Below are 13,120 nucleotides of genomic sequence, written 5' to 3' on the forward strand. Positions count from 1 at the left end.
TAAAATTACCAAATGTATCTGCATTTACAAGTTCTTAAAAACATTAGAACATGATATGAGGCATGGGGTCCTACTTACCCAAACACAAAACCATCCAATGATTTTTAAGTTGCACTCTGTGGACTTTTAACTTATTTATCTGTCTATGCCAATAAGATGCAGTGTGGAATGTCTGTGTAGAACATAGAGGAGACAAAGCAAGTTATATCTGGTCATACAACTTGCATCCAGTGTTCAACATGTAACTAAAGTATTGAGGCTGAGAAAAAGAAAACGACAACAGCAAAAGTAGACTGAAGTGATTGGATTAGACGTACAGAATCACAGTTGTGTCTTTGTCTCTGCATCTGTGTCTACAGCGAACCAGACGGGTGGGTGTATAGAGGGCGAAACCTTGTGGTGCTTTTTAAGACTTTCTGGGTGGAGCCAGAGTCAGTGGGCAGTATACGTGTTCCCTCAAAACTGCAGTAAACACAAAAACTTACACGCCTGACCACCTCCTGAGATCAAAGTTCAGATAGTTTCAAGAGATCAATAAAGTTTGTCCAACTTTAAAACAACACTGGATTTAAAATAGTTCAATGTCGGATGTTTGGCGTAGTTTAAGTGGACACAATGATTTTCAAACCGATTATAGTAAGATAAAAAACACAGAAGATCAGATGTGAAACATTTCATTTTTAGAAGCATAGTGAAGGCATTTTATTGTTTTAGGTCTTAGATGATATCCTTGAAAAATGATTTATATAAAATGTCTAAAGACTGACATTTAATTCTGAAATGTCTCTTCTATGAGCTGCAAATTGGCTTTTATTTTGAAATCGACTCTCCAAAACAAAGAGATATAAAGTGAATTATCCATGAGTTCAGAAAAATATTTAAACGTTCCCATTTGAGAAGCATGAAGTAGAACCGATGTTGCCTTTTTGTTTGAACAGTAATTAAATATCTTAGATTTTAGAGTACTTTTCTTTGACTTACCAACTAATTATTTCTCAGTTTGGATCATACATTTTGTCACCAGAGTTTTCAGCTATTGAAAAGAAGTTTCAAGTTTTGCATTATTTAAGGATAAGAGATTTTTTTCTAAACCAGCTACCATTTTCATACTGCCATCCGATTCATATAGAGAAGACCAGGCTTGAAAAGCTCCAACAGTCCAGAATGCATTGCATTTTGAGCGAGTGGTTGAAACAGCCCACTGCTCATAACAAATTGGCTCTGCTGGCATTTGTATCTGGCTTTATTTCTTTATCCATTTCCCCAAACTTCACTGACAGAGACAAGTTTATGTCCTTTATCTGCCTTTCCAGGAAATCCTACAAAAGAATAAACAGATTAGACAAACATCAAAACAAAGTCATCAGTTGGTCATACGGATACTTCAGACACAAATTTACAAATTTGTGCAACCAGCAAAGGAAGCAAATCTGCCAGTATCACTTGGAGTAGAGACATGGCATACAAGTCAAAACATTGGTACCACTTCATTCAAATAGAACTTACCAAATATCATTAAGAGAATAAGAAAGTTTGTACTGGAAACAGTCACACATCCGTGTCATTTCATGTCATTTCCTCTGGCACAAGCACGTGGAGCCAAACTCTTTGCCTGAACTCGTCGCTTCATGAACCCGTTCACCCTTCCCAGTAATCCTCAATCTCCTAACTGCAGTGATTTAGTCACTTGAACTGCAGAGCTTGAGAGCCAAGCACGCACAATCTGGAGAGGACACGTCACAAACGACACTCACACACACATGCACGGCTAATCTTATTACCCTTGTCTCCATGCAGTAGGGGGGTCAGCAGGGTTGCATTGCTTGTGCCACCGCAGCGCACGCAGATCAAAATGATCATAAATACCAATGAGGTTTCACAGAAGCATGAGTCACATTAATGTGAAAGGTGGGCTCGTATTAATAGAGGCTATCAGGAGGCCTGAGAGGTCGGGCTTTAGAGGAAAACGTGTTGCTGGGTAGAAGTCGTTTGTGTTCTCAGGGTGAAAAGTAAGTGCCGAGTGTGTTTAGTGTCTGTCAGGTCTGGTATTTTAAAGCACTTCATGCAACAGGTGCAAGTTAAGACACAGAAAGAGTTATTCTGAGTGATAGCTCAAGTCACCATTAAAACATCCCTGAGGCCACTCAGGCTGTCTGCGACATGGCAGAGTGAGAGACTTGACTTGCTCAAGTGCACACAGCGCAGAGGATGTCTGCTGTTTGACGTAGTTACAACCGGGGAAGTGTATTCCAAAAAAATTCTTGAGGAAAAACTTTGGATGCTTATCAAATTTGATGGAAAAGAAACCCAAAACTTTCTTTGGATTTGTTCCAATGTGTCTGGTATATGAATCATAAAATACAGATTTACAAAAGTGTTCTCTCTGCAAAATATCTAACAAAGTAGGTCATCAAACCTGTGAACTACAGATTTTCAAAAGAAAATGAAAGGATTTAAAGATAATATTTGGTGTTTTTTCATATTTATTATTCCATTTCCTTACTCTTGTTAATAAAAAAAAAAAGAAGACAGCATTGATCTCAGATCTCAGGGTGGAGGGAGCACATGTTGTAATAGTTCGCCTTTATCACAGGCGTTGTGGTTTATCTGGTAATTTTGTATGAAGACTCACTTCTAAATTTCCATTTCTTAAACCCCATTTGAAGTCTAATCATTTATCATCTAAAGCCTGTATTAAGATATGATGCACTCATCAACATGAAGGAGAAATAAATGTATTCAGTCTTCTTACACTAGAGGTTATTTATTTGCATTTTACCGTAAAAGGAAAGGAAACTGACTTCATGCTAATAATTACTCTGGAAAATTATTTCATGAGGTCACATTTACTGTAGATCCGTCCCTAACTGTCCGGAGCAGATGTTAGTTATTGATCAGTGCTCAAGCAGTAAATATTAACTTTCATTGGCCCTGCAGACATGAGGGCATCACAAGTCCATGATATGAATGGAAAACCTGCAGTCATGGTTTTTCCAGCAGCCTCGTGCACTGCATGACCTGTACCTCGAACGAAACAGTTATCAAAAAAACAAAAAAAAAAAAACACGACATGGGGCCGAACAAAGATTCAGTTTCCCCACAAACCTTGTTGGCTGTTATAATAGCTTTAGCTCCCAGCTAAGTGAGTCAGATACGCCATGCAGCCGCGCGGACAGACACTTGGGGACAGCCTGCCTGCCCGCCCGCAGATGAGCCAGATGAGAAGCTTTCTGCGGATTGTGTATAATCCCGTCCTCACGACAGTAGCAGTCAGACCACCTCGTAGATTACAACTCGACAGAGGATCACTTTCGAGGCTATTTAGAATTAAATTAAGCGCGGACGTGACACGCGAAGTCCTTAAACTGACCTCCTCTCGCTTTGACTTGAAAGCACCCAAACATTGCAGCAGCTGCAGCCGGAGAGGACACCGGGATATGTCGTGTTTTTCCTCGCCGGTTTAAATCACACATGCCTGTTGCTGTGAGGACGCGCGAGGAGGAGACTTTCAGCTGACAGACACCGAGCACATGGTTGTTTTATTATGGTGAGTCCTCAGCAAACTTTTCTTTGTCCACATATGCTTTAAACATGTTGGGACTTTTATCCCCCCGCGAGCTTCACATAGATTTTATTGGACCGTTTTCACACAATATTTGGGTTATTCTAGAGAAAATTGTAGAGCCTTATATTTGCTTATTTTTGCTGGACTTGCAGTAGCCTACCCTGTATATCGACTTTGCCTGTGTGTATTGTAGTTATTTCTGTTGTCATAGTTAGGCTACTTCCAATGAAAGCTTTTGTTATACTCCTAAAAAAGTCAAGTGATCATATTTAATGGCAACATCTTTTATAATAATAACACTTACTTTGGGTTTTACAATTGTAGTTTTTTTTTCCCCCCTAGATCAAACAGTGGTGCCTGTGGAGTTTTGTCCTGTTGTGGTTCTTCTCGTTTTAGTTTATGTCCTGTATCTGTCTCCAGTGTCACTCTTTGTCAGATGTCATTCAGGGTCACTGTCATGAGAAGAGTAAAAACAAAAGATAAGTTCTAGTTTTGGTTAACCCTGTCAGACTCTAACAGTGTTCAGGTTCAGTTCAGGTTATATGCAGCAGTTTGGAGCAAACATTACAGAATTGACACAGAGTAAATGATATTCCTGCTGTCTGATTTCTGTTTTTCAACAGAACATATATGCATGTGTTTTTTTTTGTGACACTATGATGAGGGGGCTGCTGTGTCTAGGACATTTCAGTCCAACGTTTCAGTATGCAAAAATGATTGTGCAGCATTAAGACATGGATCACAGGAGCATTTTCTAAAGTTTACAACTCCCTCTGAAATTTTAGCATCAGAGAAATAAAAACAAAATCGCCCAAATGAAATGTTCAGGTCAAGTCCACCGTTAGACGAATAGCATTTAGAAAGTTGTTATTAAAAACATCAAGGTGATATTGTCAAAGTATTTCACCATGCGCACTGAAATTGCTTTTTAATTCCCGTCTAAATAACACTCAAGATGCAGCGTCTCCTGTGGTAAAATTAGAACAGCTTGTATATTTACAAGATGTCATGGGGTCAAAAAACACATTCAGAAGTAGTGGAGTTAAAATATCAAATGCATTTGATCTCTGCAGCTTGAATGCTTCTACATTGAACATTTTAGATGTTTGTTTTTTTTGTGTGTGGCTGTAATCCCCCAGCACTGAGCTCAATCTAATGTAATGACCTGCTGCTGACCCCTGTGCCCAGCCACACTGCACAGAACACAAACAACTCTTTCATTTTAAGCACGGCAGCATCTCTTATGTTTATCGATTTACAGTCAGTTGAGGAAAAGTTTTGTCAGTCGTTTTCATTATAAGCAGAACTGGAAGTCAAACTCCAAATGTATGCTGCTGTACATCTCAAAATGCACATTTGAACTGACCATAATTACACTGACAATCCTGTTTTTAATGAAGCTTTGCTTATTCTCTTCTTCGTCCACGGGGGTCGGCGGCCTCAAATGGAGTCACTCTTTTTCAGCCCAACAGTTTAGCGGTCCTTCTTGCTGTTTCCAAAGGAGAAATACGTTTTTTTCTTTACTTAGAGTTGTTATATAAAAAAAGTCCTGAAACAAAATACTAGACACTCTCTTTTAAAAAAGATGAACTAAATTAGTCAAGCAGAACCTTTGATTCTGAATTGTTACTGTACATGCTCGACCTCTTTATTTTTCACTTTAGATCTTGTATTACATTGTCACATTTTTATTTTTTTTGGGGTTGCAAAACTGAGGCACAAATGTTTACTGTCATTAGAAGAAACAAAGTTATGAGTGCACTTAAGCTCCCGGCCAAATCATACAGAAGGCTTTTATCTTCTCTCTGTTACCTAATGCTTCATGTTTGCTTAGAGCAAGATCTAATTTGAACTGTGAGACTTAATGAGTGGATATTTACAAAGTGAGCTGCGCCCCTCCACCACAAGATGCAGATATCATGTTATGCTGACATGCAGAGACAGGGTGCATTATTTCTCAGTGTCTTTGTTTTTTTTGTTTTTTTTCGGTTGTGTAGGGAATGTATTCTATTGTGACTTTTATCGATATGAGGACTCTGCTGTTCTTATTTTATTCAGTGTATTCGGTTATTAACATTGTTCCAGAACAGATACCAGTATGGGAAATGTGTCTGATATAGCCTAAAACGCTCTATTTTCTATCGACGAGTACTCAGTGCACATATCAAGTCCCACAAATTATAAGCCACCAAAACAATTCAACCTTTTTTCATCTTCTTCAAATAATATAACTGCCTGAGGCAGAGCTGCAAAGGAGAACGTATTTCAACAGTGTGGTGCTTTAAGAAAATGTAACGTTAGTGAAAGCTAGCACAATGTGAGTAACCAGTGTTTTTGAAAAATAAAGTCCATATATTTTAATGAACATCAGTTTGGCTCACATCGGCCAAATATCGAGCTTGGTAACTACGGAAGAAAATTAGTATCAGAATATCTTCACATCTGTTTTTCAAAGGCCGGCTTGATGCGATAATGTATGTGCTTCTTGTTCTTGCTGCACTGCAGCAGACTGTTGACTGTCACCCTGCAGTGGGGCGCATTAACAGGTGAACAGTGTCAGCCAGCTGAGCAAGACAAGCAAATAAAGCAGCCTCTGGACACTGCTGACTGATGCAAAACGTGCCTTTAGTCCTCCCTCATTCCTTAACTGTGCTGATGCTGTTGCTGCTGAGATCTGAGTTCATGCTGTTCGTCTGAAAGTTACGGCACAAACTGTGAGTGTAAACTACAAAGTACAGTACATGTACAGTACATGGCACTTACCCTGAGTGACTGTTTTCTGGGTTTTTCTCACAAAGGTTCCTTGCATGTGGTTTTCCCCTTTGACTTTGAAAATGTCTTTGTGAAGTAGTGCGTGTTTATATGTGTGTCTGTGTTTGGGGCTTTTATGTGCATGACCTAATTCCACAGTGAGCAAAGAATCTGCACTGATGGCTGTGTGGTAGTGTGTGTGTGTGTGTGTGTGTGTGTGTGTGTGTGTGTGTGTGTGTGTGTGTGTGTGTGATTGAGTGTGCATGCGATTTCCTCCCTCCCCCTATCGCTTCCTTGTAAAAGCTGACAGAGAGCACACTAAGTTCATCTGAGGACAGGGAAATGCTTTTCTTTCCAGTGTGAATCATTTTGGAAAAATGAGCCTCTGGACCGAATTGCCCCGGCAATTTGGCATGTTTCTTCATTCTGCTTTATTGTCTATTTTGGCTGAACTTGCAGCTCTTCATTACACTGCCAAGAAACTTCAGGTCCTATACAACAGGCAAAGCCAGTTCATGACTACACCGCGGCCTTTAAGCAAATAAAGTGAACCTCGGCAGAATACTTCCATAGCTTCCTGTTTAGCTGTGAATTCCAGAGAGAAAAAAGTGAGCCATGTCTGTACTGTAAATTCAGCGTTCCCTTCACATAGAGACAGCGTGGACAATAACGTCTGCTGCCTTTACACCTTCAAATAAAACTCCACAGGGAAAATGACACAAGCCCTCTTTTTATGGACGTGTTTTATATGTTTCGATTAAGACTCTTACTCTTTTTTTTTTAAAGCCATTTTCTCAACACAAGGGATCTGTTTTCGCACTGATGCAGTTTTGAGAATAAAACTGCAGTGAAAGAAACGGTGAAAAGAAAGTGTGAGTGGGAGCGGCTTTGGGATGTAGACAAGGAGGAAGGGAGGGAGATGAGGGGGAGTTTTTAATTTTGCAGTCAACCCCCCCCCCCCCCCCCCCATCAGAGGGTGCAGAGAGGGGGCGAGGGAGTGGCCTGTGTTGAGGTTTGGGTGAGCCAGGGGTGGGCCGTGGCAGCCGGCAGCTGGGCTCTGACTACCTATGTCCTCCAGCTCCAGCCTGAATTATGAAGGCTGGGTAATGGCAGCCAGCCTAATTACAATGACTGATTGCCCGTCCTTTGGCATTTCTCAGACGGTGATTGTCGTGTGTGTGTGTGTGTGTGTGTGTGTGTGTGTGTGTGTGTGTGTGTGTGTAGGTTATGAAGGGAAGGAGGAGGGCCATTTCCCATTGGCCTTCCCTTTTCTTTCTTTGCATGAGAACAGCAATAGTTAGATCTGATTGGTTGGAGCAAAAAGAGATGTTTCATGATTTGGCGAGGCAGAGCTGGTGGAAAGCTGGAGACAGGTGATGTTGCAGTGATGGTGCATTGTAGCCTATTAGTCTATGGCACCAAATCCTTAAAAAAGTAGTGGGTTACAACATAAAAGACACATTGAAAATGACTTTTACTCTCAAATAGAAATACTTAAAAATCTGAAATCCCTCAAACAAATTTTTGATGTTTTGATCCCGACATGGTCCATGTCTTGTGAAGAATATCGACATATTATATGTGGCAAATCATCGACCTGTTGACTTCTTACTGGGAATCCTGATCGTTTTCTTCATCTATCCCACACGCATTGTAAACAATAAATAAAAAAAGAGAGGTCCTGAATTGGCCATTTGTATGTCAGCAGACTACTCAGAGGTGTGATGTGTGTGTTAAGTGGGAGCTGGTTTGAGTTGGTCTGCCCTGCTTTGTCCAATGCTTTGGCTTTTGTTCCTTTGGTAATGAATTGTGGAAGCCTTGGCTTCAGCTGGAGTGTCTCATAGCAACTAAAAAGAGAGAGGGAGAGCTGGTAAATGGAGAAAAGGCCAGGGGAGATCATGTGTTTCTTTCCAAAGTGCAAGACAGACCAGACAATCGTTTAGGCATTTTGGAAAGAGGAAATATCAAACTGGAAACCTGCTTGTACCCGGTTCATAATTATTTATTACCTTTATTTCAAATGGAAGGGGTTTGGGGCCTTGGAAAGCAGCATGTCTTCTCTAAAATTTTCCATTTTTCAAAATGTGTATTTTATGACTAAACTGAATAGGAAAGTAAAGTAATAACCAATTTACTACATTCACATCGTGGCCAAATGCTGTTTGATGTTTGACTGCTATGTAACAGGTTTATAAATCATACAAACATAGGGAAGCGGATTTATTGTCACTTAACAATTGAAGGGCAACTGGAAAGACAATAGATATTGAAAAAGTGGAGAAACATCAGGCCATATATTGTGGAAAAACAACACATTTGAAATCCCTTCAGCTATGATTAGCAACAGTTAATGTTAGCATTCCACCTCTTTCTAGCTAACATTGCTGTTAAGACAGGAATCTCCCCCTTTCCTAATGTGATGTGTAACACCTTTATACGGTAATGCTAGCATTCAGATAAAATCTAGCTTGTGAAAAGATGAGCTAGGAAGGGTTAGTAGTTGTCTGACAGAAGCCAATGGGTTAAAACAAAAATCATTCAGATGACCCTTAGCCTGGAAAATCCACTAGCTAGTAATTTCTCTTTCCATATCATGTATATCTGTGAAATAGTTATTAAAGCATTCAGAAATCACCTTAATGGCATTTTAGCGACAGTGCTAATAACATTAGTTGTCATCTAACAGTAGCTAATAAAAAAAACAACTATTCAATCTTCTAGCATTACTGTTAGCTAGGAATTTACTCCACTCCTATTGTATCATAAAAAAAACGATTTAGCAAGTACTTTGCTAATCTTAGTATGGGCTGTTTGACAGAAGCTGAAGTGCCCCAAAGAATCACTACATTTGCCCAACCTGTAACCTTAAACACAGTAGTATATTTGAAGTTCATACTGTGAGTGGTGGGTCAAAGTTAATACCACCTTCCTCATCTTTTCTGGTGACGTGTAACTATCTAGATGACTTATTTCTTGATGTCTTAAAATTTGGGATTTTTTTCCACTTTGTATCTTATTTTGTTGCTGTGACTCATTGTGCTTAGCATGTGTTAATGCTGCTTTAGCTCCTTGAATTTCCATTGAAACTGTTCATTAACTGAACCTAGTACTGCTCTGGTTGTACCAGTCTTTGGGTCAGCTGGCAAATTTCGCCCGAGCATGTGTGTGTGTGTTTTCATGTGTGTATTGGTTTATGAGCATGCATTCACATTTATGTGGATGAACATGTGCATTTGCCTGCACATGCGTGTTAGTGTTCACACCAGGCTATTTCTTATTAACTGGAGGCCAATTCTGAAGCCCAGCCATGTTTGCCCTGTGACCCAGACAGTACCTGTCTGCTGCCATGGTTACAGGGATAGAGCAGGTTTAGTGGCCTGACTCCAGGGATTTCTTTCCCTGGTCTTAACAATCAGGCCTGTGCCCCGGTGGCTGTAAAATGGACCAAACTGCACCCTAACAGTTTGGGGAGCTCTGCAGTGTGCCCCGGTGGCCTTTAAAAACTGTCCTAAGTGCTGTGTAAGGGATTAGACCTGTACAACGTAATTGCTCTGGTGTCAGTGACTGTCCCTTTGTGATCCGGTTCACTTGTAGTGATTAGCTCCCATAAATGAACAAGCTCACAGCGCGCACTGGATTCTGGTCTGAAGTGGTTGAGCTGAAACACATGTCGGACCATTTTGTGTCCTTAAGGGCAAAGATTTTGTCATCAGACATAACTTTTACATTTTCTTTATCATACTGAAAATGTTTTTCTTTCTGTTTACCCGGCAGGTCATTGAATGAAGAAAAGAAAAGAAAAAAGCCTGAAACATTTTGAGTAATTTATGTACACAGTATACGGTATGGTGAACACAGTGACCTGAACATCTGTAAGATATCATAGTCATACAATCCATACCAGGTTTTGTGGAGTGTGTTTGAGAGCCATTTTATCATCTCTGAGGACAAAATAACCAAGCTATCGTTATGATCATTTTTTTATCATATAATACAAATACAGGCAAAAACAAACAAACTCGCCATGAGTCTAAAAATTATTAATATACATTCAACGTTGTATAGAGATATTCTGTTGACTGCATTATATCTACAAACTGGTAATGTATTGAGGTCCACTCTTTCTATAGGTTTAATATTGCTAATCTGCTGTGTAACAACGCTTGAACTGTACAGGTGTGAGAAACTGTGTGTAAATTAGTGAGGGGTTGACTAAGACCTGAGTAATACACAGAAGCAGTTCTGAATCTTTCTCCCTTTTTAGAGGATTCTAAGAAGTTTCACATCGTGCCCTACCTACTTGGAAAAGATTAAAAAACAAAGTGCACCGGACGTGTCCCTTCCACGTCAGTGATCTTGGGAACAACTGAAAATGTTGGCAGAACATGATTTGCTGCCCACCCAGTGAACCTGGTCGTGTCCAGCTGACCAGATTGGTGTTGATTTTTTTATTGCCTTCCCCCTGACTGATCATTGTTATTTATGTTGCCCTTTATTTAATGATCAAACGCTCAAGTTAAACACCACACAGTGCTGGCATGCTGAAGGCTTTGGAGCCCGCTGGAGCACTGAGGGTCAGTACACTCTGGTCCAGGTTTTTGGTGTCTTAGCAGAATCACAAAGGCCTCTCTTATTCACTCCAGTGATTTGCAGTCGTACAGGTGTCCACCAGATGCTGCAGGCAGCTCATACTGTCCCTTGCATGTCATTGCCAGTGGAGATGTAATATCCACTTTGTGAATTGGAGCTGTCTCCATGGTGTTTGGATTAAATGTAATTTAGTTGTGCATCATAAAAAAATCAGTTCCATTTTGGGGTTATTAAGTGGCTTTGATGATGCATCTGTGAGAGAAAGTGGACTGAGGGGACTCTGACTAAAGACAGGACTTTTTATTCCAGTGGTTGAATTTGAATATTTGGAGAAATGATGAAAGCAGACATTGATATAAAACATCATAATATGTCAGTTATAACCACTATTTGGAAAACTGTGGGGTTTTCTGAACCACAGATTTCAAATTACAGCCATGCATCAAAAGTTGTAAGAGATTCCTGAACGAATATTCAATATTAGTTTAATGAAAGACAGCGCAACATTAAAAGCTGTAAATACAGTTTGCATGCAAAAACAAAACTTTTCTGACAGTAGATTATAAGTCTTGTGCGAACTTGAAGCGGGGTTTGTATCCTCCGTTGAGGAAGGAGAGCAACTTCACAGTTAACTTTTTGAACAAAGCCAGCCCGGCACAAGGCATGCTGGGAAGTTTGACTGCTGGTGAAAGCGCCTGCAAATGTCCAGAGAGCGGCTCTGAAAAATCTTTGCACGGGCTGAAAATGAATGTAGAAATAGGAAGAGCTGCAAATCAGAGAGCTCTCACAGCTGCAGGCTCAGCCGGCTCTTAAAGAGATAGAGACATTCTTCCGGCACAGACAGGGAATGAGACTGTACGGTGAGGAGAACTTTGAACCTACTATCGCCGCACTGAATTTAGTTATAGGAAGATTTAGATTTTTTGAAAAAGTTGGAAAAGCTTTAACTGATTTTATGTCATGAATAATTTCTTTGATATATACAGTATATATATATATAATATTTTTATAAATAAAAATTGCTGACTCATCAAAAAATTAAGTAATAAAAAAATACTTAGACCTTTATTACTAAAGTTTTTAATACATTTGACTTTATGAGATTAGAGTCACAGAAATATTTAATATTTTTTAATCTAAAAGCCTTCAATGTCTTGTATTAAACATAACCCAGAGGACATAAGGTATAAAAAGGTACAATCATACAAAAAGACTACAACATTTAAAATACTAGCAAGACATTTAGATATTTCACAACACCTTTGCTCCAACCGATACTTAAATTGTTTGATTTGAGGATTTTTCTTCCAAGATAATCCAATTGAATCCTTGTGGTGTGATGCAGCTGAAAATAGCTGGTTGCTAAGAGAATTACAAAAATATATAGGGAAAGGGCAACAGGTGCCTTGATCGAATATAGAGAAAGAGATCCAACTATGAGTCTTGAATATTGGGTGAACCTTAAAAAAACCTCTTCGGAGCATTACAATTCCCTGTCTTTTTACTTTCCCTCCAATGAGTGAGCGGGAGAAGTGTCAATGCTTTGCTTTTGGAAAAGAGCTAAAGATGCGTGTTTGACTTCCACTGTTGCATTAAAGCTCTAACACAAGTCATATTTTCTGCACATATGAGGTAAAATGAAACATTTATAGTTTAAAGACCTGCTTTATAATTAATATTCGGTTCGTTTGATTAATTGTTTAAGTCCTGAAAGTGACTTAATTCTTAAGTCATCCAGCACGGACACTTGCTCAGTACCTTGTTATAAAATAAGTTCTTACGTTACAACTACACTCTATTCACTTCATTCAGATTGTAAGGGGTTATAAACCTCTCTTATATTAGTTCTTTATATTCACATTTTAAGAACCATTTATTTCTGATATGAATATATCCATTTAGGATGGATGTCTTGCACTAACACTGAGGTTTGTAGTGCAGTGTTACCATGGCAGAGCTCTGCAGCGCTGCTGGTCAGTGTTGTGCTGTGGAAGCAGCAGAGGCTCAGCTGAACAGCAGCAGGCAGCCTGGAGGGTCCTGAGGCTTCACTTCACAGCGTCCTGCTTGGCTCTCTCTCATCATGCCATTCAGAGTCCAGACCGTATATTCACACCGCTCCGGGCACCACACCATCGTGAGAGTGAGTTCGCCTCAAAACCTTCAGGACTTTTTTTTTTGTATTTTTTTTCAAGCAAGTCAGCATTATTTGCATTT

Source organism: Labrus bergylta, chromosome 7 (assembly GCF_963930695.1).
Source record: "Labrus bergylta chromosome 7, fLabBer1.1, whole genome shotgun sequence".
NCBI lineage: Eukaryota > Metazoa > Chordata > Actinopteri > Labriformes > Labridae > Labrus > Labrus bergylta.